The sequence below is a fragment of the Papaver somniferum genome, unplaced genomic scaffold (assembly GCF_003573695.1).
Source record: "Papaver somniferum cultivar HN1 unplaced genomic scaffold, ASM357369v1 unplaced-scaffold_132, whole genome shotgun sequence".
Taxonomy (NCBI): Eukaryota; Viridiplantae; Streptophyta; class Magnoliopsida; order Ranunculales; family Papaveraceae; genus Papaver; species Papaver somniferum.
Window position 1 is genome coordinate 15,347,114 of NW_020622381.1, and position 27,168 is coordinate 15,374,281.

The window sequence follows — 27,168 nt, forward strand, 5'->3', positions numbered from 1 at the left end:
AAACATGGTTTCTGCCCAGTTTGGATTTATGTTCATTTTGAGAGTGATGTAGCCAGAAGTATTTCTGAGTGCTCCTTCAAGGTCTCTGATTGAGATGGAGAATGAGTACCTTCATGTTCGAGTGATGCATGTGGATCCGATGGTTTTTAGTGGAATGTTGTTGATGGCGGTGTCAGCATCGATCAACGTTCTTCCAAATTCGTTTCTTCTGAGATTGATTATGGTAAGCGGTCCCCAGTCGTACATCTGTTGGTCTGTGGCTGGAGACTCAAGAAATATTTCCGAAATGGACTTCTTGACACGATGTGGTTCAGTACTATGAACATGTCTCTGCTTTGTGCCTTCAACGGATAGAGAAATCCACATTCGACCAAGGATTGAACTGCCTCTTTAACAGGTTGTTCAGAGAGTCGAGGTATTGATTGGGAGAGGATCTGTGTACTCCTTCAGTCCACAGTTGAATCTTGTGTAGATCAACCTTCTCTTTGAATATGTGCTTCAAAATATTGCAGTTACTTGTTGGATGATTGATGAATCCATGAAGATGACAGTACCTGGGGTTCTCCATCTTGCTTCAGTTGGTTTTGTTTGATGAAAATCAAGTTGATTGTATCATCTTGCGCCCATACTTCCGGTAACTCGATCACTTCAGGGAGGTTTGAGTCTGTCCGATCATTTCCCATTTGTTGATGCTAGGTCGAGGTTTGGCATCTTGGTTATCCTTCCTTTGTGCTTTTGAAGGAGCCGAGGTATGCTTGCACGGAGGTTCGACTTTTTGTTTGCTCCCTTCTGCAACAACGTTTGTGGAAGGCTGGAGGTTTTACTGCTTGTTGATCAGATGTCTGCTACCTCGAGCGCGGTTCTTCAGCTTTTGTAGCTTTTGTTCTTTCCAGTAAAGCGGGTGCAGTAGTTTCCGATATCTTCGCCGCTTCATGAAGCTCGTAAATTTTCCAACAAAGCTCTGTAAACCGGGATCATGTTGTTGATACAGAAGTCTACCAGTTGTTTCTCTGTGACGCTTAGATCATGACAGTCCAGGGCCTGGGCTCTGAATCTTTTCACATAATCATTGGGATGTTCATCTCTCCTTTGAAGCATCCTTCCTAGATCAGAGAGAGTGACTTGCTCTGACACGAAGAAGTATTTTATGTAGAAATCATTAATCATCTCTCCCCAATCGGTGATACTTCCCGGTGCATTGTACCAGGTGTATGCTCTTCCTCAGAGACTTCGACATGGTTGTGCTCGTGTTCGCCCGAAACCGAGAAATGTATTTTTGAGTATTGCACGTTCCATCATAAAGAATGAATGTTGGAGCGGTATAACCTTTTGGGAGAGGAATCCTCTGTATGGCAGCGGGTCATGAAGGTTGACAAAGATGGACAGATGATGTCTTGTCTTTTCCTCGATGTTCAAAAGAGTTCCCCAGGTCTTCACGAGTGATTGATGAAACTTGCAGGTTCCATTGCTGGAGAGTCATTTGCATCTTTGCGGGATTCTTCATCATGTACAACATGGATTGGAGAGATTTCAGGATCAGTAGTTGAAGATGTTTCTTTAAATTTTTCTTTCTCGCGCTGAGGATGAGTTCGTTCAGACGCAAGCTTTTCTGTGAGAGTTTTGGGATAAGTACACAACTCTTTCTGTGCTGCAGCCACGTAAATCTGAACCTTCATGAGATCAACAATGGCAGGCTAATTTCCTCTGGTTTCTTCAGGAGATCAACGAAGAGTAGATTGTTGATGGCGCAAGTGCCGTCACTTGCAGGGGTGATCACTGGAGCACCAGTGCTTGGAGAAGTATTAGTAGCAGGTTGCGTCATAGGAGTGGCATTAGCGGTACCACTAGAGCTTGCGATATTAGGATCGGTTTTGAACCCGGATTGGTAGACCTAAGACCGTCCATCCTTGTGAGAATTGAGATTGCAACTGAGAGAATGATCTCCCACTGTGGTCGCCAATCTGTAGATGGGGAAAAAAGATTTGCTGGTTTTTAAGGAATTGAGAAGACGACCGTACGGAGGAGACTCCTCGAACCGAGCTAAATGTTAAACCTCATACAGATGCACCACTGCAAAGGGGGTGCTTTAGATTCGAGAGATCAATATGTAGTACTCCGGCCTAAATCAAGACAATGACCGTTCCAGAGTAAATTCGGTCGCAAGAGAGGATGGGTTGATCTGTAGGAGAGAAGCTGAGAAATGCGTGGAATTCTGAATACGATAAGCTCTGAGTGATTGAAATTGCTCAATTGAGAGTAGTAGCTCAATTGATGAGTTGATGATGTCGTGTTGTCGGTTTGACGTGAGATTGATGATACTGATGATGCCGATGATTCAATCATGATTCAAAGACTTATTTATATTGCTGGAATTGTAGACACCATGATTCCATGAAGTATGACAGTTTATGGAATCAAGGAGTGGGGAAGTTGAGATCGTGTTTGAAACCAGTTGCTCAACGTGTGGAGACTTGGTCGATTTTCCACCCACTACCTCGTGAATTCCTTCAACTGATTGCACGACTTGCTCACATTCCATCGTGTGTTTGAACACATGTGTCGTAGACCGCCAGACCAAAACCCTAAGTGATATCCCCCCAAGTGACACGATTGACGTCTCGTGGTTTGTTAGTCAATTGATGAGTTCGTGGTTTCATGGGACGATGAATCCATGTAGTTGCTGAGTTGAACATGATGTTCTGAAACTCATGAGTTGAACATGTCATGAGACAGAGGTATAGTTTTTACAATGAAGTGAGCAAGTATTGCTCATTCGATGGATCGTTGAATATTGATTGTTGAACCAATATCCCTTGGTTTGAGAAAATATTTATCATCTGAGTAAGTGTTGCTCATGTGATGAATTGTTGAATATTTGATCGTCTGAGCATGTGTTGCTCATCTGATGGATTATTGGCAGCGTACCAAAAATAATAACTAGAATACTGGTCGTTGAACCGAGCATAATTAATAAAATTAATGACCATGAGGTCGTCGTAAAATTATTAAGGTTGGAATCTGGAATGATGATCCTTGGATTCAGAAACCCTAATTTGATCAATTGATGATCAATTCATGGTTCGTCAGAATTTCAACCATGGGACGAAGGAGGGAGAGACTACGTGGGATCACGTATCAACCATGTAGTGTCTATATGCTCACGTGAGAAAATACGAAGAACTCCTGAAGATTTGGCGATTTGTTGGTGGAATAATGATTAAATGCTGGCTTAATCATTTATTCAAATGCTCGTCTGAGACTTAGGCGAGAAAACCTAATTAATTATGACGAGGCATGGGACCGACCATGGAGTCATGAAACCGGACCTGAGTTGTCACGTGACCACCTGACGATTACTTCATGAAAATCCAAAGTGTTTGGAAGAGTTTTGGACCTAATACGAGCAATTATGCAAATTAGGTCAAAACTGTGAAAATTGATGGGACCGGATTTCGTGAGCCAAAGAGCCAATCTTGGTCGGTCAAGATAGCGTGCTCGTGTCCCCAAGGTGTCCGCGTCTCAGTCCTGAGAATTTTGATATTTTCTGGCGTGCAATTGAGCATCCATTCGAGAATATATGCCAAAATTAGGGTTTCGACGAAACTGAGGAAAACACCATGAGATAGTGAAAAATAATCATAAAATAAGGAATGAGGAGGCGTGGGACCGCCGTGGTCAAGGCATGGTTGGCGGTCGTGACCACGGTCCCGTGGTGCCTTTTCCTTAATTTATAATATTTTGATGATTTTATGAAAAATTCATGAATTTTGAGAAATTTGATGAATTTAGGGAATTACCATGAATTGAAGGAGTTTTCATGAGTTTAGGGAAGCAAAAATATTAAAATAATAAAAACAAGGGCGTGTGGGACCGTGGAAGCGCGGCCGCCCGGCTTGGGCCGGTCCCACGAGTTTCCCTAATTTTTGTGTATTTTTCATGTATTTTTGATGAATTGAGGGATTTTTTCCTAATTTGAGAGAAATACCATGAAATCAAGGAATTTGATGAATTCAGGGAAAACTAATAATAAAATAATAAAACAAAGGGGCGTGTGGGACCGGCTAGGGCATGGCCGGCCGACCAAGGCCCGATCCCATAAGTTTTCATAATTTATTTTATTTTATTATTATTTGATGATTTGTGCAAAAATACCATGAAATCAATGAGTTTTTTCATGAAATTAGAGAAATAATAATGATAAAATAATAAGGAACCGTGGGGTGTAGGGCCAGCTGGGACCAAGGCATGGCCGGTTGGCCAATGGTCACGCCCCACACTCCTTTCCTTAATTTTATATTATTTGTTATGGATTTATGGAAGTACCATGAAACCGAGGAGCTTCCTCGAGAGGAAGGAGATTTGATCAGATGAGAGAATTTTCATCAAATCATGGAAAATAATAAAAATGTATTAAAAATATAAAACTGGCGTGGAACTGACCACGACACGGTCAGTAGGTCGTGTGTCCGTGTTCCCAGCACCTTGGTCAATATTTTTAATTATTTATTATTTTCTTCCCTATTTTGCATAGGTTCATCGTTTCGTTGTATTTTGAAATACTCATTCGTGCGGTGACTGTTAGTGTATCGTCATTGAATACACTTTCACCATTTGAATTGGGGCTTACTTAGAGGTAGCTCAGACGCCCGGTTGTTGATTATTTATTACTAATTGTGGAATTCAGTGGAGAATAATTCACAAATCTGAGTAATAAGATGTTTATTATTAATTCATAGGATCAGCTGAGGATTCGACTACGAATTCAGAATAATAAAGTGAGCATTACCATTCCATGGGATCATAAAGTCGACCATAGAATCAGAGTAATTAAGATTTATCTATTACCATTTATGAGACCAGTTGTGGATTCGATCATGAAATCGGAGTAATGAGATAATATAGTTATTGTTATTCTATGAGATCAAGCCGTGGATTTAATCATAGTATCAAAACAATTGTTTATTGACATTCAATGGGAACAGTCGTGGATTCGACCATGGAATAGGAGCAATTGTTATTGCCATTCCATGGGACCAGTCGTGGATTCGACCATGGAATAGGAGCAATAATAGATTATTCTGGGAATTCAGTAGTGAATGTCACGACAGAATTAATCTTAATTAGGAATAATTAACTTTGTGGCTCTATACTAGCAGAGAAAGTTGTCTAGGAGCATTAATTATCCCGATATGAGCTTGTCGGTAAGTCACATCCTTTATATAGTCAGCGTAAACTCGTTGTTTGTTCCTGAAGACATTATCGCTCTATACTAGCAGAGCAAGCTGTCTAGGAGCCTTCCATCTCGTGATACTATATAGAAATAATCATTGAAAGTGTTCAGTATTCATGAGATATGTCGTTGTCCATTCGTGAGACTACATATCTACATGTACTCTGAAAGAAAGTACTCTCCGTTGAGAATTCGATGAGAGACCCGTGTCTCAATACTCACGTTTGATTGCTGGATCAGAGCTTCGTATAATTATGAGTTTACGATTTTATCCCTTGTCGGAAATCCACCATCTACACAGTGATGTTTTAGGATCCACTGTATGCCTAGATGCGTGCACATCCCAGATGCCTGAATACTATCCAAGATTGACGTGCTCGTTTTGTTCGATGAAAGGACACGAACTATCAAGGTGTTACAAATACAAGCACCAAATAAGGAACGCAAGCAAACTTCAACGAAGAGCAGATCGATTAGAGAGGAAGATGAAACTTGTTCAGAAGACCGCCGAGGTATGTAGGATCTTATCTTCGTCTAAGAAGTTGGTTTCCAGGGATAAAATAAGACCATTTGAAAAGAAAGTATGTTCAAATCGCTTTGATAGACAGAGATCAGAGGATTCCTCTCATGAGGAAAAAGATGGACAAATTGTTGTTCATCACAGCACAACTTGATTGTGTTGTTGGGAAAATCTTGTCTCATGTGCCTGATCGAAAAAGAGACAAGATTGAGTGCTGATCCAGGCTTCAGAAAAGTTTTTCCTTCTTTTCTTAGATTTGTTATTTTTTCGTTTATCAAATGAAAGAAAGAGTTATTATCGACAATTCTACTCTTTATAGGGTTTAGAGTTGGGCGTATGAGAACCTGTCAATAGGTTACGAACCCTACATTCCTTTTTCTTTTTGACATCCTTTATAAGACTGTTTGTTGAGTTAAGTGATTACATCACACAAATCCAGTTGTTCATAACTGTTCTCAAGGCACTATGTCGTCAAATGGAAAGGATGTCAACATGATTGTTAAGTCATCAATCAAGGAAAAAGAGAAATCTCCTATTTCAAAGTCCCTGAAAAGAAAAAGAATAAATACAAGAAAACCCAGGGTTGTTCCTTCTAACTCTCATAAGTTTCCAATGTTCTTGATAAGTTGAAAGAAATAAGAAGGGAGATGTGTGAAATAAAGACTTTTGTGTCTAGATCTTTGGAAATTCAGAGGGCCCTAATTCGACCTCTTCATCCAAGACAGTTCGTTGTTATTGACACTTATCTTCGTGAACCTTATGTCCCAATGGCTGTCGATAACAAGGAGTTAGGGAATGATCTAGAATTTCTCAAAGGGATTGTTGGCTAGTAAATCTTGTTTTTGTATTAGTTGGAAGAATAACTAGTGTTTTGAATAGCAACATTGTGACTACACATAGCTATTTTGTTTTCATCTTCTTGTGTTTATTTTTTAGGTTTTGGTTTAAAAAATTCTAAAAATAATTGGAGGATGATATTGCAGTATTAATCTTTATGATTTTGTGATATTGCAATTGTTTATGGTATATGTATTGTTTGCGTCCGTGAACTTGAAGGTCCCATATTTTTTCAAAAGTAAAGTCGTTCATAATTTGATATTCGTATTGATGAAAGGACGAATGGACTTTTGACAAATATAAAAGTTATGCCTATGCAGTCATGTATTTGATGGAAAATAGGATAAATCTTTTGTATGACAAGGATAAAGTCTATTATGTCGTTATGAAAATAGTGATAGAAAATAGAATAGATCCTTGTATGTATTCCACGGTATTGATCTTCATTGATCCATTCTTTTTGTATTACCGTGAGACTCCATAATGTATCTTATGTCGAGCACGATACAGCTAAGTTGATTATTTTGTGATTAGCTTTGTTGGTTGTTCCGTAAGGTACTATATGTTGAGCATTTTGAACTAAATTAATCATCTTGGTTGGTTATTTAGTTATTTGCTCCGAAAGTATTCTTTTGTCGCGCAAAACTTTTGACCATTAAATTGATTACTTTTGTGATTAGTTTGGTTGTGTATTCCAATTAGATTAATTATGGGTTCTCGTGTAATTAATCTTGTTGAGTATTCGTATATTCTGTAAGGTTCTCCTTATGTTGAGTATATGTACGGTTAAGTTAGTCATCTCCGTATGATTATCTTAGTCGTATCTCCGTAAGTTTACTTATGTTGAGCACAATCAATTAAATTGATCACTTTTTTGTGGTTTGATTAGTTGCGTATTCCAATTAAATTAGTCATGAGTTTACTTGTGATTAATTTGATTGAGTTTTGGATATAGAAAATAATTCCTATGGTTTTTGGTGTCCAATTAAAAGTCCTTCTTTTCTTTTGAAATTAAGGTCGCTCTTGTTGTTCTTTCGGGAAATACATCAAATGGGGGAGAGTTATTTTGAACTTGTGCTTAATGGTAATATCTTGCGGGGTGTGCGGCTGTGGAATTTTATAGGGTTTATCTTGTATCTTAAAACTCCTTGATGAATGATGTTATCTTCGGGGAGAGTTCTTCTAAGTCTATGAAACGTCTCTTCTCGAAAATTTCGTTAGGATCCCGTTCTTGTACCTTTGCCAATTTTATTGACAAAAAGGGGGAGAATTAATGTGTAGTTCTACTACATATACATATGATTTTCGGATCATTGTGTAAGGGGGAGTGGTTTCCATGTGAGATGGAGTATTGACTAAGGGGGAGTAATACATATCACCGTAGTATTATTGTTGAAGTCGTGATACAATTGGACCTTGATGTTACATAATAATATTATGTCACTGTATAATGATGATCGAGAATCTCGAGTTCTCTCATTGTTATAGCTATGGATCTTCAACAACGGTGATGCTAAACTTACAACCTTTTGGATCATTGGATTACTTGGAAGGACGAAGATTTCAAGGAACGTTGAAGATTAGACTATGGAATAGGAGCCACTAAAGTTTATCTTTTTTGTATTCCATATGTATTAATAGTTTTGTCACTAAAATTGACAAAGGAGGAGATTGTTAGAGCATAGCTCGGTCAACCTCTCATGTGTTGCTATCTCAAGCATGTTTTTCAATGTTAGTGATCAAAACTATGGGTCTTGATTTCTAGTCTACATAGCTAAGTCTCGAACTAGGATAGAAAAGTGTATTTGAGATCAAGGACTTCATGGCGATTCATCATACAACAACGAAGATCTACTCAAGGAACCGTGGAACTTCATCAACAAAAAGGTATGTGGAGACTTGAATTTATCTATCACTCAAAAGTCTATCTACTCTATCTCCTACTTCTTATGAGACAAAAGTCGTATGCTATATAGACTGGATCATACACATTTGATATTTCTAGCCGAGTATATCTCTCCTATCTATATCTCAAAATCATGTGTTGGTAAAGCGTTTCGCTTTGATCGGGTTTATCTTCACCTAATGACGAAAGTCATAACGTTTCAATCACTTTGAAAATCGCTTTGACGAGAAATAGTGTAACAACTATATAACGTCCTCTAAGAATTTTTCAATGGTTGGAATGAGAGTTTAGGTCAATATGACCAATGATGGATATAAGCATTGTGTGGAAACACATATGTGCATAAGTTATATTCCTTAATCCGAAGTTTGCGAACTTTGTTGATTGAGAGAAACCGGAGGAATTGGCTATGCCAAGTCCGCGAACTCAGTTTGCGAACTGACGGAAGTTCTTGTCCGATAATTTCTGCTGGGATTCCAAATTCGTTCGTGAAGTTCAAGTCCGTGAACTCAGTACGCGAACTGGCGGAAGTCTCTTAGCCGAGATTTTCTCCTGAGTTTGGAAACTCTGCCAGTTGCCTTAAGTCCGCGAACTTGTTTGCGAACTTGAGTAGGTTATGATCTAAAGATGTGCTCTGAACATGAAACTTAAATTACTAAGGAATGCAATATGCAAACCGTGGCTAAAGTTCATGATTCGATTCAATCGAATCGAATCATCTTTGTTTCAATTGTGTCTTGTGTAGTTACATAAGATCTCATAGCAATTGAACAACTCTCTAACTAGTTCGTACTGAAGTCAATTGAACTAGTTATGGTGAAGAAGAACAAGGTTAATATGAAATGTTCATATGGTTAACCATTTGGTTACTATGTTGAACCAACATACACGTACACGTTTGGGCACGGTTTTCATAAACCCAGTAAACGTATATCTCAAGTGTGTGTGACAAGCTAAGTTTTCGATCTAATGGTTGAGAAATATTAGCTTGAATCTAAATCAGGTTTTCATCTAACGTTGAATATTGATTGCTTTGTACCTAAGGCAAAAACCTGATTTGAAGGATATATAAAGGAGACATCTAGCATTGGGAAAAACCAATCCCCACACGTCTGTGTGCTACTAGTGCGCTCGCTAGAGTCGATTCTCCTCTAACCTTTGGTTTTCTTCTCTAAAACCAGGTTAACGACTTAAAGACTTCATTTGGATTGTGAATCCAGACCGATACTACTTTTATTGTAGTTGTGTGATCTGATCTTGCATCTTCTATCGTACTAAGTACAATCATATAGATTGACTTGAGATCGTGAGAGTTCTCCGATAGGAAAGATAAAGAAGTCACAAACATCTTCGTCTTACTGTTTGTGATTCCTCGACGTCCTCTTGTTTATTGCAAGTAAGACAGTTGTGAGGTGATTGATTAATCTAGGCTGTTCTTCGGGAATATAAGACCGGATTATCAATTGGTTCCTGTTCACCTTGATTTCATATCATAAGACGGAACAAAACTTTAGGGTTATTCTGTGGGAGACTGATTTTTCCTTTGATAGACTTTTCTGTGTGAGACAGATTTGTTTATTGTCAAGTCTGCGATTTTGGGTTGCAACAACTCTTAATTGTGGGTGAGATCAGCTAAGGGAATCAAGTGTGCAGTATCCTGCTGGGATCAGAGGCGTAGGGAGTACAATTGTACCTTGAATTCGTAGGAGACTGATTAGGGTTCAACTATAGTCCAGTCCGAAGTTAGCTTGGAGTAGGCTAGTGTCTGTAGCGGCTTAATACAGTGTGTATTCAATCTGGACTAGGTCCCGGGTTTTTTCTGCATTTGCGGTTTCCTCGTTAACAAAATTTCTGGTGTCTGTGTTATTTCAATTTCGGCATTATATTGTTTTATCTTTATAATTTGAAATAATACAGGTTGTGTGTTGAAGTTTAATCAATTAGAGATCCGACCTTGTTGTTGTTGATTTCATTGATTAACACTTGGATATTGGTCTTTGGTACCATCCAAGTTATTCCTTGTGTTTGATTAAGACTCGCTGATTTCTATTAGCTTGAGTAAATCAAAACAAGAGAGAGATATTAACTCCTTGAGATACTTTTATCTAGATTGAGTCTGAATGTCTAGTTGATTCTCTAGCAAAGTATTTCGGAGTTAGTCCATACAGATTGCTAAGCGAAATATTGGGTGGTGTTGTTAGACCCCCGCTTTTTCAGTTACTTCTTGACAATGCAAGTAAGAACCATCTTGGGTATCATATATGATATACAGACCAGGGCTAGAAGTACTGTTACTCAAGATGTACTCTTTGATCGGGAGTACAACTTGAAGAAATCTGAAGAACTTGGTTTCAACTTGTAGTGGCTTCGTCAGAGGATCAACACCATCAAGGATGCAGTAGAGAACAATATACCTTTTACCAGTGATGCTGTGGTGGAAAAAATGGCCATGATCGCCGAATCGACTGAAAAGCTGGAGTTGAAAAAAACGGCCTTGCAAGTCTTGGAGAATGCAGAGAAACATAAGTCTTACTTTGCCGACTTCCTTTAGTTTTCCTTTCCTTTATTTCTTGAACATTGAACTTCTAAGAGATGTGAGGTTTTATTTTGGTTTTGATTTTTTGATTGGTTCTGAATAAGTGAGTGATTGAGGATTTTCTTTTGGAATTGATAGGGAATTTCTTAAAATAAAAGAACTTTGATAAATTGTTGAATTCAAATACTGGATGCAAGTATTTCAAAAGTTTTGGAGGAATTGAAAATACATGTGAAAGAAAATCCTAAAACGCAAATATTAGGCGTTTCAAGTATTCGTGTCTTGAACATAAAAACAGCCCAGGACACCGAATGTCTCAGGCATCAAAGGATTTGATACAGTTCTCTTGTATCACTGGTATACTCGTCTTTCCCTTCATTTCAGCCAATTTTTAGTATCCTCCAACCACGTACTGAGCAATCATAAAAGTCCCTTCCCAGTTAGAACTCCTTGTGGAATGGAGATTACGTTTAGTTGCCTTGAGAACTAAATCCCCTTCATGAAATTTGTTGGGCTTGGTTGCTCGTGCCCTGAATATATTCTGCTGGTTCGGAATTCCTTGTATAGTGGGATTCCACGTTTGTAGAGCTTTCCAATCCTGCGGCACAGGTGGACACTCGTGCAAGGGAGAATATTTAGGATATTGATTGTTGTGTTCGGTCATTATTCCAGCAATGGCCATATCAGTGAGACGCTGGATTCAGAGAGGCTCGGCGTCCAACCACTTGGTGAAATATTGTTGAGGCGAGACTAACCACTCATAATGTTTGGTGATAGCTTGGTTATGAGTAAAATTGAGTCCCCGGACCAGGGTAGAATATTTGAAAATTGATAATATGGACGCATGAGGGGGAATAAGACTTGCCTGAGTACGAAATCTTTTGATGAATTCATGTACGCTCTCTTTAGGTTTTTATGTAAGTTATATCAAGGCTTGAACTTTCCCAGATGTTCGAATGATGGATCGTCCTGTATTTCTTTCGAATCAGAGCTTTCTTCAACAGAGAAATGTGCAACTGAAGGTGTTGTAGTTACCTTTCCATCATGAATCCACGTCCGTCCGAGGATCATGTCATATCCTGGATCTTCTCTGATTATATGAAATTTGGTATCCGCCCAGGTTGAACCAACTTTCATCTTGAGAAAGATGTAACCATACGCGTCTCTGGATATTCCTTCGCGATCTTTGACTAAGACATGAGCATGAGTGAATTCTTGTCGAGTGATGCCTGCAGCTCTGAGAGTTTTCAAAGGGATGATATTGACAGCAGTGCCAACATCGACCAACGCTCGCTTGAATTCATTCCCTTTGAGATTGACTGTGGTGAGCAGTCCCCAGTCATACATTTCTTTGTCAGTGACCGAGGGCTCAGGGAGCGTTTCTGGAATGGACAGTCGTTTCCCAGACACTATATGGTTCAAAGCCGCAAACATGTCCATCCTTTGAGCCTTTGATAGATAAAGCAATTCGCAGACATGCTCGATCAATGATTGAACTGCTTCTTTTACTGGTTGTTCAGAGAGTGTGAAGGTTCTGATTGGGAGAGGATTCTTGTGTACTCCCTCAGTCTCCAGTTCTCTTGAATCGGCCTTTTCTTTGAATATGCGTTTCAAAGTTCTACAATCGCTTGTTGGGTGACTGACATACCTATGAAAGCGACAGTAACATGGATTTTCTATTTCTTCCTCTGTTGGCTCTCTTCTGACGGGTGGTAGTTTGATCGCACCGTCTTGAATCCAGACTTCCAGTAGCTCGATCACCTCTTCAATGGGAAAAGGAAAGTCTAGTTCTTCCTGGTCATTCCGTTGACGCTGAGCCGGTGGTTGTGCCTTTCTATTCTGGTTGTCCTTCCTTGGTGCTTTTGTAGTATGGGACGTTGGAAGAACATTCTTATGTTGTTGTGCTTCGGCTTTCCTCTTGCGTCCTTCAGTTACATTCATGGAAGGTTGGAGATTGTACTTCTTGTTGATCAGGCACATGCCGCCTCGAGTTTCTCGTGGTTCCTCGACCTTTGCAGTTCTTGTTCTTTCCAGTAGAGCAGGAACAGTAGTTGCTGATCGCTTGGCTGCTTTATGGAGTTCTGAGAAAGTCTGGAACCGGAGATTTTCCAGCAAGGCTCTATAGACTGGGATCATCCCATTGATGCACAAGTCCACCAATTGTTGCTTGGTGACATTAGGTTCATGACAATCTAAATCTTGAATTCTGAACCTCTTCACATAGTCGTTCGGATGTTCAGTGTTCTTCTAAGCCAATCTTCCTAAGTCGGAGAGAGTAATTTGCTCAGAGACGAAGAAGTATTTCCTGTAGAAGGAATTGACCATTTCACCCTAACTAGAGATGCTCCCAGGTGAAATATTATTATACCAGGTGTATGCTCGTCCTGTCAGAGATTTCGAGAATTTCTTCAGACGAACAACATGGTTGTGTTCGTGCTCTCCTAGTGCCTCTACGAATCGAGAGACGTGTTCTCGAGAATTCCATGTTCCCTTGTACAGTGTGAACGTTGGGGAAGTGTAGCCCTTCGGGAGAGGAATTCTTTGCGTAGCAGCAGGATATGGAGGTTGATGACGGTGAACAAATGATGTTTAGTCTTTTCCTCGATGCTCCGTGAAGCGTTCCAGGTCCTCACGGGTGATGAAGCCTGCAGATTCCTTCATTGGTGGATTATATGCAGCCTTGTGAACTTCATCATCGTCTACTACATGGATTGGAATGACTTTGGGATCAACGGTCGAAGATGTTTCTTTGCTTTTCCCTTCTCCTGAGTTTTCTCTGACACCTTGTCAGTGAGAGTTTTGAGATAATTGCACAGCTCTTTTTGTGTTGCATCCATGCCAATCTGATTTTTGGCGAGAGTCTCTTGCACCTTCATAAAATCAGTTATGGTAGGCGGATTTTCTCTGATTTCCTTGGGAGTCCGACCGAAGAGGGTATGGTAGTCGATGTTGGTTTGAGGAGGAGTGGTATCACCAGCACAGTTGTTGGAAGCAAGAGTAGTTTATGGGGTACCTGTTAGAGCAGTGCTCGGTCAACCTCGCATGCGTTTCTATCTCAAGCATGTTTGTCAATGTTAGTGATCAAAACTATGAGTCTTGATTTCTAGTCTCTTATAGCTAATTCTCAGACTAGGATAGTAAGTTTGGTTGAGCTCAAGGACTTCATGGCGATTCATCAGACAAGTAGAAGATCTACTCAAGGAACCAGTGGAACTTCTCGACAAAAAGGTATGTGAAGACTTGAATTTATCTATCACTAAAAAGTCTATATATTCTATCTCCTACTCTTTGAAACAAAAGTCGTATGCTATATATATAGACTAGATCATACACACTTGGTATTTCGAGCCGAGTATATCTCGCCTATCTATATCTTGAAATATGAGTTGGTAAGTTTTTTCCTTCTACCAAGTTTATCTTCACCTAGTGACGAAAGTCATGAAAAGTTTCAATCACTTTGAAAATTTCTCTGACGAAAAATGGTATGTGAATAACGGCTGTATAACGTCCTATGAGAATGTTTCAATGACTGGAATGAGAGTTTAGATTACATAACCATGGATTCCTTGAACCGAAGTTTTTGAACTTGGTTGATCAAGAGAACCGCAAGGATGGAAAGTTGCCAAGTTCGCTAACTGCCGAAGTTCTCATCCCGAGAGTTTCTGCTGGAGTTGACAAACTATTTGCGTGAGCTAAGTCGGCGAACCCAGTCTGCGAACCGGCGAAGTTCTCAAACCCGAGAATTTCTGCTGGAGTTTGTAAACTTTATCCGGTGTCTTAAGTCCGGGAACCTAATCTGCGAACTTGAGATGGTTATATATCTAAAGATGATTTCCGAACTTAATCTTAAAAGACTAAGGAATGCTTTTGCAAACCGTGGCTATAAAAGTTCATGAACCGATTCATGTGGATCGAATCATCTTTGCTTCAATTATGTCTTGTGTAGTTACATAAGATCTCATAGCAATTGAACAACTCTCTAACTAGTTCATTTTAGTCACTTGAACTAGTTTTGGTGAGGAAGAACATGGTTGGTATGAAATGCTCAAATGGCTAACCTTTTGGTTGACTATTGTTGAACCAACAATGTACACATTTGGGTGCGGTTAACAAACCTAGAGGCGTGCATTTCATTTGTCTGTGACAAGCTAAGTTTCCGATCTAACGGTTGAGAAATATTAGCTTGGATCTAAATCAGGTTTTCATCTAACGGTAGATATTGATTGCTTTGTATCTAAGGCAAAACCCTGATTTGAGAGACTATATAAGGGGACATCTAGCAACTCTGCAAAACTAATTCCCACACATCCGTGTGATACTAGTTTTCTTGCTAGAGTCGATTCTCCTTTAACCTTTGGTTTTCTTCTTCTAAAACCAGGTTAACGACTTAAAGACTTCATTGGGATTGTGAAGCCCGACCGATACTACTTTTATCGTAGTTGTGTGATATGATCTTGCATCTTTTATCGTAAGAGTACAATCATATTGATTGGATTGAGATCGGGAGAGTTCTCCGATAGGCAAGATATAAAAAGTAATCACAAACACCTTCGTCTCATCGTTTGTGATTCCACAACATCTTGTTTCGCTACCATACGATTAAGATTGTTGTGAGGTGATTGATTAATCTAGGATGTTCTTGGAGAATATAAGACCGGATTATCAATTGGTTCCTATTCACCTTGATTATTATCAAAAGACGGAACAAACTCTTTTTTATCTGTGGGAGATAGATTTATCCTTTGATAGACTTGTCTGTGTGAGACAGATTTGTTTATTGTTAAAGCTTGCGATTTTGGGTCGTAGCAACTCTTAGTTGTGGGTGAGATCATCTAAGGGAATCAAGTGCGTGGTATCCTGCTGGGATCAGAGGCGTAGGAGTGCAACTGTACCTTGGATCAGTGGGAGACTGATTGGGGTTCAACTATAGTCCAGTCCGAAGTTAGCTTGTAGTAGGCTAGTGTATGTAGAGGCTTAATACAGTGTGTATTCAATCTGAACTAGGTCCTGGGGTTTTTATGCATTTGCGGTTTCCTCGTTAACAAAATTCTGGTGTCTGTTTTATTTTTATTTCCGCATTATATTTGTAATTGAAATAATACAGGTTATGCGTTTGTGATCATCAATTGGAAATCCGACCTTTGGTTGTTGATTGATATTGATTGATCCCTGGATATTGGTTTTTGGTACCGTCCAAGTATTCCTTGTGTTTTGATAAAGACTCGTTATTGTTTTAGCTTGAGTAAAGATCAAACCAAGAGAGAGATATTAACTCCTTGAGATACTTTTATCTAGATTGAGTCTGACTGTCTAGTTGATTCTCTAGCAAAGTATTTCGGAGTTAGTCCATACAGATTTCTAAGCGAAATATTGGGTGGTGTTATTAGACCCCCGCTTTTTCAATTGGTATCAGAGCAGGCAAACACGTTTAAGACCTCACAAGTCTGTGTTTGTAGCAATCTGGATCTGAGGACATAATCTTTTACGCATACCAAAATGCCTCCTAAAGCTTTTAACTTTGTCAAGTGTCTCGGAAATACCTCAAAGGATTACTCCTTAGATGATTCTTCTGAATCCCGAGGTAGGAAGACTATCCCATCTTGTGTCGGCTACTCTTCCTCCAATGAGACATTGGACATAATGGCAAAGGCTAAAATGGAGCTCACCAGAATTACAAAAAATTCTACTGAGTTTGTTGATCTCCAGAATCATGAACAGCTCATTGATGAATTTGAAAAGTCTATTGATCGTGAACATGTACTCTATGCCATTCTAGGGTCATTCTCTAAGGAAATTGAGAAACTTCTTCAAGAAAACAATCTACGGCGTGAAAAGGTTTGTGATCTTGAAAAGCTTATTAAAGAAGGCTCAATTAGAGAAGAATGTTTGATCAAGACACATTCATCTAACCTTAACAGACTTCGTGCTGAAAAAGAGAAACTTGAAGCATCACTTTCTCTAGCCCATGGACAGTGTAAATCCTTGGAAAAGGAAAACTCTTCCTTAAGAAGAAATTCTTCTGCACAAACTAACTCTCATAAGTTACGGTACAGAATGAAATCTTTTCCAGATGAAGATTGTGTCAAGAAAGGGTTTCATAACTTACAATCTTCGCTGACGGCTATGAAGTCTAAACAAGTGTCTGTCGTTTCTTCTCTTCCACGAATCTGCACCTTCTGTGGGAAAAAGAATCACTATGCTATCCATTGTTTTGCCAGAAAGAAACAAGTCTCTAAACTTCGCAATTTGCTTCTTTCTACTGTCAATTGAGTAAATAGTCAGATGACTGCTGCAGCGAATCTCGCACACACAGGGAACCAGGCATCTTATAAAAATGATCTCTATTATAGAAATCATTCTTGTGGTATAACTTCTCGTGGTACCAATAAAAGCATGTCCTGTGCGTATAAAAACAACTTTGGTAAATCTAAGTCTAGTGTATGGAGACCCATTTCGTAAAAACCCCTAGAACCAATTTCTAGAGGTCCTAGACTTTGTAATCAGAAATGTTCTTCACCTGTGATTCCAGGAAGGATTGTGAGTCGTACTCCCATATCTGAAAACTGCCAAGGAAGGACAAGAAATGCTGTGCTCAGATATCCTGGAGGAAATCACTACTATTCTCTCAGAACCTATGGTGAGACTATGTCTCCCTCTGCTAACTAGTAGCAGAAAGTCTTTTCTTGTGTCTAACTTGAGAGATACAAGGATGGGGATTTGTGAGATGCTCAAGTATTGTGCTGATTTTCTTTGGTTTGTATATCTTATGATGTAAAATCTTTTAGTACTTCTTTCTTTGTCACTGTGATCCTTTGGATATAGAGAATCTTTGAATGCAACACGGTATGCAGTTTTCCTAATCATGGCCATTTGTATTTTGGTTAGCCCACAAACGTCCGTATCTCCTCAAGGAACTTTAGGGTTTCCAGCTAAGGTACACACGAACATATACAATCCTTATATGTGTTTCATTATTCTTCAGAAAGGAAATCTATGGAAACTGTTCCCAAACAAGAAGTTAACCCTATGGTTGAGGATGATCTCAAAGGATGTGATTCTGGTCAAGACTTTATTCTGAAGAAGATGCTTGAAAGAAAAGAGTATAACTCGTGGATTGGAGAATCTGTCAAGGATATGAGTCGCGTTCAAAATGAAGTCAAGAATGAACTTGCTAATCTTCAATTGCAGATAAACCAACTTATTGATGGACATGCAAAAATCCTTGGTACTCAGAATATATCGATCAGAAATCAGAAGAAAGTTATCCTTGACTGCGCAAAGGCTCGTCATTATGCTCGCATTGTTTATCGAAAAGATAATGTTCTAACTTATGAACATGGTGTCTCTACAGTCAACAGGATCAAGGATATCAGTGACTCCTATTTTGATGGACCATTTCAGAGGTATGAAATCATCAAGGAAGACTGAGTTTATATTTATATCCTAGTATGTCTTCTTTTGGTTTAGTTGGAAGAATAACTAGTGCTTTCAATAGCGATGATTGTTACTACACATAGATATTTTTGTTTCATTTTCTTATGTTTATTTTTTAGGTTTTTGGTTTAAAAATTCTAAAAATATTTGGATGATGATGTTTGCAGTATTTAATCTTTATGGTTTGTTTTATTGCAATTGGTTATGGGATATTGGTGTTTACGTCCGTGAACTATGTTGTCCCATATTTTGTCAAGAGTAAAGTCGCTCATGATCGGTATTCGTTTATTGGTTTAAGAACGAATGGACTTTTGACATTTACAAAAGTTAAGCCTATATTGTCAATCTTTGACGGAAGTATAGGTTAAAATCTTTTGCTTGCAACGATGATGTCTATAAATGTTTTTATGAATATAATGATTGAAGATAGAATGAATCCTTGTGTAGTATCCACTGTATTGATCTTTATTGATCCATCTTTTTGTTTAACCGTGAAGGTTCCATTGTGTGTCTTATGTTGAGCACAATACAACTAAGTCGATTATTTTTGATTGGATTTGTTGGTTGTTCCGTAAGATGCTATATGTTGAGCATTATGAACTAAATTAATAAACTTGTTTGGTTATTTAGTTTGTAATCTATAAGTTTCTTGTTGTGTCGAGTACATGTACGATTAAGTTATTCATGTTCTATGATGAACTTAGTCGGGGTTCCGTAAGTTCTCTTATGTTGAGCCCAATCAATTAAATTGATCGCCTTTCATGGTTAATTTGATCACGTATTCCGATTAAATTAGTCATGGGTTTTCTTGTGACTAATTTGATTGAGATTTTTTGATATAAAAATCATTCTCATGGTTTTGGTGTCCATTTAAATCCTTTGTTTCTCTTGAAATTAAGGTCGCTCGTTGTTGTTCCCTTGGGAATGACATATTATGGGGGGGGGGGGGGGGAGTTCTTTTGAACTTGTGCTTAATGGTCATATCTTGAGGGGTGTGCGACTGTGGAATTTTAGAGGGGTTATCTTGTATCCTTAAACTCCTTGACGAATGTTGTTAGCTTCGGCTATGTGATTGCATCTAAATAAGTTGATGTGTGTTCTTTCTTTTGGTCATGAAATATCTCTTACGGAAATTTCATTATGATCCCATTCTTTTACCTTTGCCAATTTTATTGACAAAAATGGGGAGAAACAATGTAATTCACACTACAAATACATATGGTTTTCGGATCATTGTGTAAGGGGGAGTGGTTTCCATAATCGAGATGGAGTATTGACTAAGGGGGAGTGATACATATTACCATAGTATTATTGTTGAAGTTGTGATACAACTGGACTTTGACACTATGTAATAATACTATGACACTGTATAAAAATGATCGAGGACTATGTTTTCTCATTGTTATAGCTACGGATCTTCAACAACGGTGATGCTAAACTTACAACCTTTGGTATCATTGGAGTACTTGGAAGTGACGAAGATTACGAGTAATGTTGAAGATTAAACTTATGGAATAGGAACCACTAAAGTTTTATCTTTTTTGTATTACATATGCATTGATAGTTTTGTCACTAAAATTGACAAAGGGGGAGATTGTTAGAGCACTGATCGGTCAACCTCGCATGCGTTGATATCTCAAGCATGTTTTTCAATGTTAGTGATCAAAACTATAAGTCTTGATTTCTAGTCTCTTATAGCTAACTCTCGGACTAGGATAGTAAGTGTGGTTGAGCTCAAGGACTTCATGGCGATTCATCATACAAGTAGAAGATATACTCAAGGAACTGGTGGAACTTCTCGACAAAAAGGTATGTGAAGACTTGAACTTATCTATCACTCAAAAGTCTATCTATTCTATCTCCTACTCTTTGAGACAAAAGTCGTATGCTATATATATAGACTAGATCATACACATTTGGTATTTCGAGCTGAGTATATCTCGCATATCTATATCTCGAAATATGAGTTGGTAAGATTTTCCTTCGACCAAGTTTATCTTCACCTAGTGACGAAAGTCATGAAAATTTTCAATCACTTTGAAAATTGCTCTGAGGAAAAATAGTCTGTGAATAACGGTTGTATAACGTCCTCTGAGAATGGTTCAATGATTGGAATGAGAGTTTAGATTACATAACTGAAAAAGTGGGGGTCTAACAACACCACCCAATATTTCTCTTAGTAATCTGTATGGACTAACTCCGAAATACTTTGCTAGAGAAACAACTAGATAGTCAGACTCAATCTAGAATAAAGTATCTCAAGTAGTTAATATCTCTCACTTGTTTTGATTAATACTCAAGCTAAAACAATAGAGAGTCTTTTTAATCAAACACAAGGAATAACTTGGATGGTACCAAAGACAATATCCCAGTGTTAATCAATGAAATCAACAACCACAAGGTTGGATCTCTAATCAATTAAACTTTAACGCACAACCTGTATTATTTCAATTATATAAAATATAATGCGAAAAAGAAATAACACAGACACCAGAAATTTTTTTAACGAGGAAACCGCAAATGCAGAAAAACCCCGGGACCTAGTCCAGATTGAATACACACTGTATTAAGCCGCTACAGACACTAGCCTACTGCAAACTAACTTCGGACTTGACTATAGTTGAACCCCAATCAATCTCCCACTGATACAAGGTACAGTTTTACTCCTACTCCTCTGATCCCAGCAGGATGCTACGTACTTGATTCCCTTAGATGATCTTACCCACAACTAAGAGTTGCTACGACCCAAAATCCCAGGCTTGATAATAAACAAATCTGTCTCACACAGAAAAATCAAAAGGATAAATCTGTCTGCCACAGATAAACCCTAGGTTTTGTTCCGTTTTCTGATAATAACCAAGGTAATCAGGAACCAATCAATTAATCCAGTCTTATATTCCCGAAGAACAGCCTAGATCAATTGATTACCTCTCAACAATCCTTCTTGACTATACAAGCGGATTATCGAGGAGTCACAAACAGTGAGACGAATATGTTTGTAACTTCTTTATATTGCCTATCGGAGATAATCAAATCTCAAGCCAATCAAGTCGATTGTACTCGTACGATAGAAGATGCAAGATCAGATCACACAACTACGATAAAAGTAGTATCGGTCTGGCTTCACAATTCCAATGAAGTCTTTAAGTCGTTAACCCGAATTTAGAGAAGAAACTCAAGGTTTAATGGAGATCGACTCTAGCGAGCGCACTAGTATCACACAGACATGTGGGGATTAAGTTTTGCTCTAGATAGAAGTCTCCTATATATAGCCTTTCAAATCAGGGTTTTGCCTTAGAAATTAAACAAACCATATTCACCGTTAGATGAAAACCTGATTTAGATTCAAGCTAATATTTCTCAACCGTTAGATCGAAAAACAAAGCTTGTCATACACACTTTGGTAAACGTGAACTGGGTGTGTGAAACACAAGCTCAAACGTGTACGTGTATGTTGGTTCAACATAGTAACCAAAAGGTTAACCATATGAGCATCTCATGTTAACCTGGTTCTTCTTCACCATAACTAGTTCAAATGACTTCAAACGAACTAGTTAAGAGTTGTTCAATTTCTATGAGATCTTATGTAAAACACAAGACACAATTGAATCAAAGATGATTACGATTCGATTGAATCGGCTCAATGAACATCATATCCACGATTTGCATAAAGCATTCTTTAGTAATTTAATGATACATGTTCAGAGCACATCTTTAGATGATAACCTATTAAGTACACAAACAAGTTCGCGGACTTAATCAATCGGGTTGAGTTTTCCAAACTCAGCAGAATTTCTCGAGAAGAAGTTCCACCAGTTCTTGGACTTAGCATCAAACGAGTTATATTGGAAATACCAGCAGAAATTCTCGGGATGAGAGTTTTCGTCAGTTCGCGGACTTGGAAAGCCAATTCCAAAATCCTACCGATTTCACTTGCTCAAAAAAGTTCGAAAACTTCATTTCAAGGAATACATGGTTATGTAATCTAAACTCTCATTTCAACCATTGAGACATTCTCAGAGGATGCTATGTACCGATTCACGTCAGAGCAATTCTCAACAGTGATTGAAACTTTTCATGACTTTCGTCACTAGGTGAAGATAGACCTGATCGAAGCGAAACGCTTTACCAACACATGATTTCGAGTAAAAGATAAGCATTGAATACTCAGCTCGAAATATCAAATGTGTATGATCTAGTTTATATAGCATACGACTTTTGTCTCATAAGAAGTTGGAAGAATAGATATACTTTTGAGTGATAGATAAGTTCAAGTCTTCACATACCTTTTTGTTGATGAAGTTCCACGGTTCCTTGTGTAGATCTTCGTCGTTGTCGTTGAATCTCCATGAAGTTCTTGAGCTCAACTACACTTTTCCTATCCTAGTCCGAGACTTAGCTAATAGGCTAGAAATCAAGACTTAGAGTTTTGATCACTAACATCGAAAAACATGCTTGATATGCAACGCATGCGAGGTCGACCGAGCTATGCTCTAACAATCTCCCCCTTTGTCAATTTTAGTGACAGAACTATTAATACATATGGAATACAAAAAAAATAAACTTTAATGGCTCCTATTCCATAGTCTAATCTTCAACATTCTTTGAAATCTTCGTCCTTCCAAGTACTCCAATGATCCTAAAGGATGTAAGTTTAGTATCACCGTTGTTGAAGATCCGTACCAATAACAATGAGAGAAATCGAGATTCTCGATCATTATTATACAGTTTCATAGTACTATTATGTAATATCAAAGTCCAATTGTATCACGACTTTAACAATAATACTATGGTGATATGTATCACTCCCCCTTAGTCAATACTCTATCTCGATCATGAAAACCACTCCCCCTTACACAATGATCTGAAAACCATACGTATTAGTAGTGTGAACTACAATATTTTTCCCCCTTTTTGTCAATAAAATTGGCAAAGGTAAAAGAACGGGTTCATAATGAAATTTCCACAAGGGACATTTCATAGACCAAAAGAAAGAATACACATCATCTTAATTTAGATGCAATCTTATAGCCGAAGCTAACAACATTCATCAAGGAGTTTAAAGATACAAGATAACTCCTTAAAATTCCACAGCCGCACACCCCGCAAGATATTACCATTAAGCACAAGTTCAAAAGAACTTTCCCCCATTTGATATCATTCCCGAGATAACAACAAGAGCGACCTTAATTTCGAAAGAAAAGAAGGACTTTTAATTGGACACCAAAAATCAAAAATATGATCTTTTATATCCAAAGTTCAACCAAATTAATCATAAGTAAACCCATGATTAATTCAATTGGAATACACAACTAAATCAAACCATAAAAGTTATTAATTTAATTGATTGTGCTCAACATAAGTAAACTCACGGAGCAACAAGCTACGAATAAGTTAATCATACGGAGATAACAAACTTAATCGTTCAAATACTCAACATAAGTAGAATCTTATGGAATATTCCAGACTACATTAACCAATAAAACATGATAGTGTAGTCATTCATATACTCAACACAAGGAATTGTGGAATATATGAAAACTCAACTAGATTAATTACAAGAGAACCTATAATTAATCTAATTGGAATACAAATAACCAAACTAATCACCAAGGTAATCAATTTAATTATTTTTGAGCTCAACATAAGAGAAATTATGGAACCCCGACTAAGTTTATCATAGAAAATGACAACCTTAACCGTACATGTACTCAACATAAGAAAGAAAGAAACTTATGGAGTACAAACTAAATAACCAAACTAGTTGATAAATTTAGTTCCTAATGCTCAACATATAACATCTCATGGAACAACCAACAAGTATCGTGCTCAATATGATACACACAATAGAGCCTTCACGGTATACAAGGGATAGATCAATGAAGACCAAAATCGTGGATAAACATACAAGGATCTATTCTATTTTCCATCATTATATGCATAACAATATAATAGACTTTATCCTTGTCTTACAAAAGATTTCATCCTATTTTCCATCAAATACATGACTGCATAGGCATAACTTTTGTAAATGTCAAAACTCCATTCGTCCTTTCATCAATACGAATACCAATTCATTAACGACTTTACTTTTGACAATAATATGGGACCTTCAAGTTCACGGACGCAAACAATACATATCCCATAAAAATATTACAATATATCAAACCATTAGAATACTGCAATAATAATCATCCTCCAAATATTTTTAGAATTTAAACCAAAAAAACTAAAGACATAAAGATGAAATTGTTGGACATAGCTATGTGCAATCACAATCATAACTATTCCAAACTCTAGTAATCCTTCTCAAAAACAAGAATAAATTCTCATAAGAAGTTTCCTAGGCATCAAGAAAAACTCGTAATTCACATATAAGATTCTCATCTCTATTTTGAATAGAATTCAAAAATAAATAGAATGCAAAAAGAATGAGGTCATTCTGAGTTCGGACGAAGAAGTTACAGCTAAAACAAGTTTACCGTTAAGTATGCATACTGGTTTGAAAACGAATTTTCAAGTCCGCGAACTTAAACCCATGAATTTTCAAGTCCGCGCAACTTAAACCCCTGGATTTTGATTTTAAAAGATGTTATGCATACTTGGCAGGTGTACCATGAAGTCCAAACATCCCGAACTAATGTTTTCAAACCTAAATATTTAATAACCTTAAACACAGATCAAGTTAGGTAGAAATGAACGATAAGAAAGGTACGTGAATCACTATAAGTTCTCTAAGCAAATAAAAGTACAAATCTTGCTCAAGTTTATAGACATTCCTTTGTAGATGAATCCAATCGAATTCTACCGCCTTACCGAACATAATCTGTGTGCCCCAATTCTTGTGCTTCCCTCACCGTATACAAAGCATGGCAGTCCTTGGTGAGGATGCACTTCCAACACAATCAAGTTGCGTTTGGGTGAACAAAGTCTTGCTCACCACAAGTGACCTTTGAATTATCATGAAAGAGATCATTTTTAGAACCTTTCACATCCAATTCCATTTTTTTCAAAAAACTTGTTAAGTTCCAACATCATGGATACTGCCTTCTCCATAGTCATGAAATTTTCTGGAAGATCATTCCTTTTCACACTCAAAGCATCATTAGATTTCTTTGGTACCCACTTCTGAGTGCATTTAGCAACAACCGGAACTTTCTTCCCATTACTCTCTTCAAGATTTCTCGGAAGAGAATTGGATTGACTATTCTTTTGCAAGCTAGTCTTTCTCCAATTGGGAGCATCGGATCTTGTCTTTGTCTTTACAAAGTTATTTTCTTGATAATCATTACAATTGTGAAAAGACTTCGTATGACGTTTATAGGCAAATCTAGGATTATCACAACACTGATTCCTTTGCCTAAAGGTTGGACGTTTACAACCCGTAATGTCAAGAGTGTTAGACTTAACATATGATCCCGGTTTAATCACTTCTTTTGACACTCAAACAAGAATATCATGAAGTTTTTCATTCCTTATACGAAAACGACATCTCCTTTCCAGGTGACCTTTGTTTCCACAATAATGACAAACATAAGGAACGTTCTTACCCGGATTCATGTGTGCTGGTTTTGGAGGTTGATATACTTTGCTCTTTTGAAACTTATCTGCCGGTGAAGGTATTTCACTTTTGTCATCGGTGGAAACCTTTTGTTGAGAAGAGTCACTAGCCTTGACAAATTTTACCTCTTTGCTAGTACTTGGAGCATCTATTTCCTTATAGCCCAATCCTCGTGTATCACGATGATTTTTACTTGCTCCTAGCATAGTGGTTAATTTGCTTGAACTAGTATTGAACTTTTTCAAGTCATCTTCCAACATCTTGATTTTATCAAGAGTAGCAGCTAAATCAGCCTCAAGGCGTTTTTCTCGAGTGAGATAAGCGCTTTCTCTGTCGTCAAAACTTGTTTGCTGGGAGTTAAACCTTGCTTCAGATTCTTCAAGTTTCTCTTCCAACAAAAATTACTTTTGATAAAGATTATCACATTCAAGTGACTCTATACGTAGGTTTTCCTCAGAATCCTTGAGGATCGATTCGGTAGAACGATTCGAAAAATAAACACCTGCGTAACATCTTCTCAATTTCTTGTTTTCTCAACAGAGAGGAGTCAGAAGAGGTGAGACATGAGAAGTTGTAATCTTCTTCATCTTCCACGAATCCAAAAAATTTACATACTCTGAGACTTCCTCATCAACATCTCTATCAATATCTGAACCACCTTCATCAGAAAGTTCATCCAAATGTTCTTCTAGGAGGGTTTCCCAATCAACAGTTTTTACATCAAGAGAATGTTTAGATATTGACATAGATGTGATAGTTCTCTCAGGTGAATCCAAACTTTTAGAATCATCTGGTAATTTATGAACTGGTACGTTATTAGAGAAAGATTCTTCCATAATCAGATCACTGCAAACACATACTTATAAGGTCTTTAACGTGTTTGCCAGCTCTGATACCAATTGAAAAAGCGGGGGTCTAACAACACCACCCAATATTTCGCTTAGTAATCTGTATGGACTAACTCCGAAATGCTTTGCTAGAGAATCAACTAGACAGTCAGACTCAATCTAGAATAAGGTATCTCAAGGATTTAATATCTCTCACTTGTTTTGATTAATACTCAAGCTAAAACAATAGCGAGTCTTTTTAATCAAACACAAGGAATAACTTGGACGGTACCAAAGACCAAAATCCAAGTGTTAAT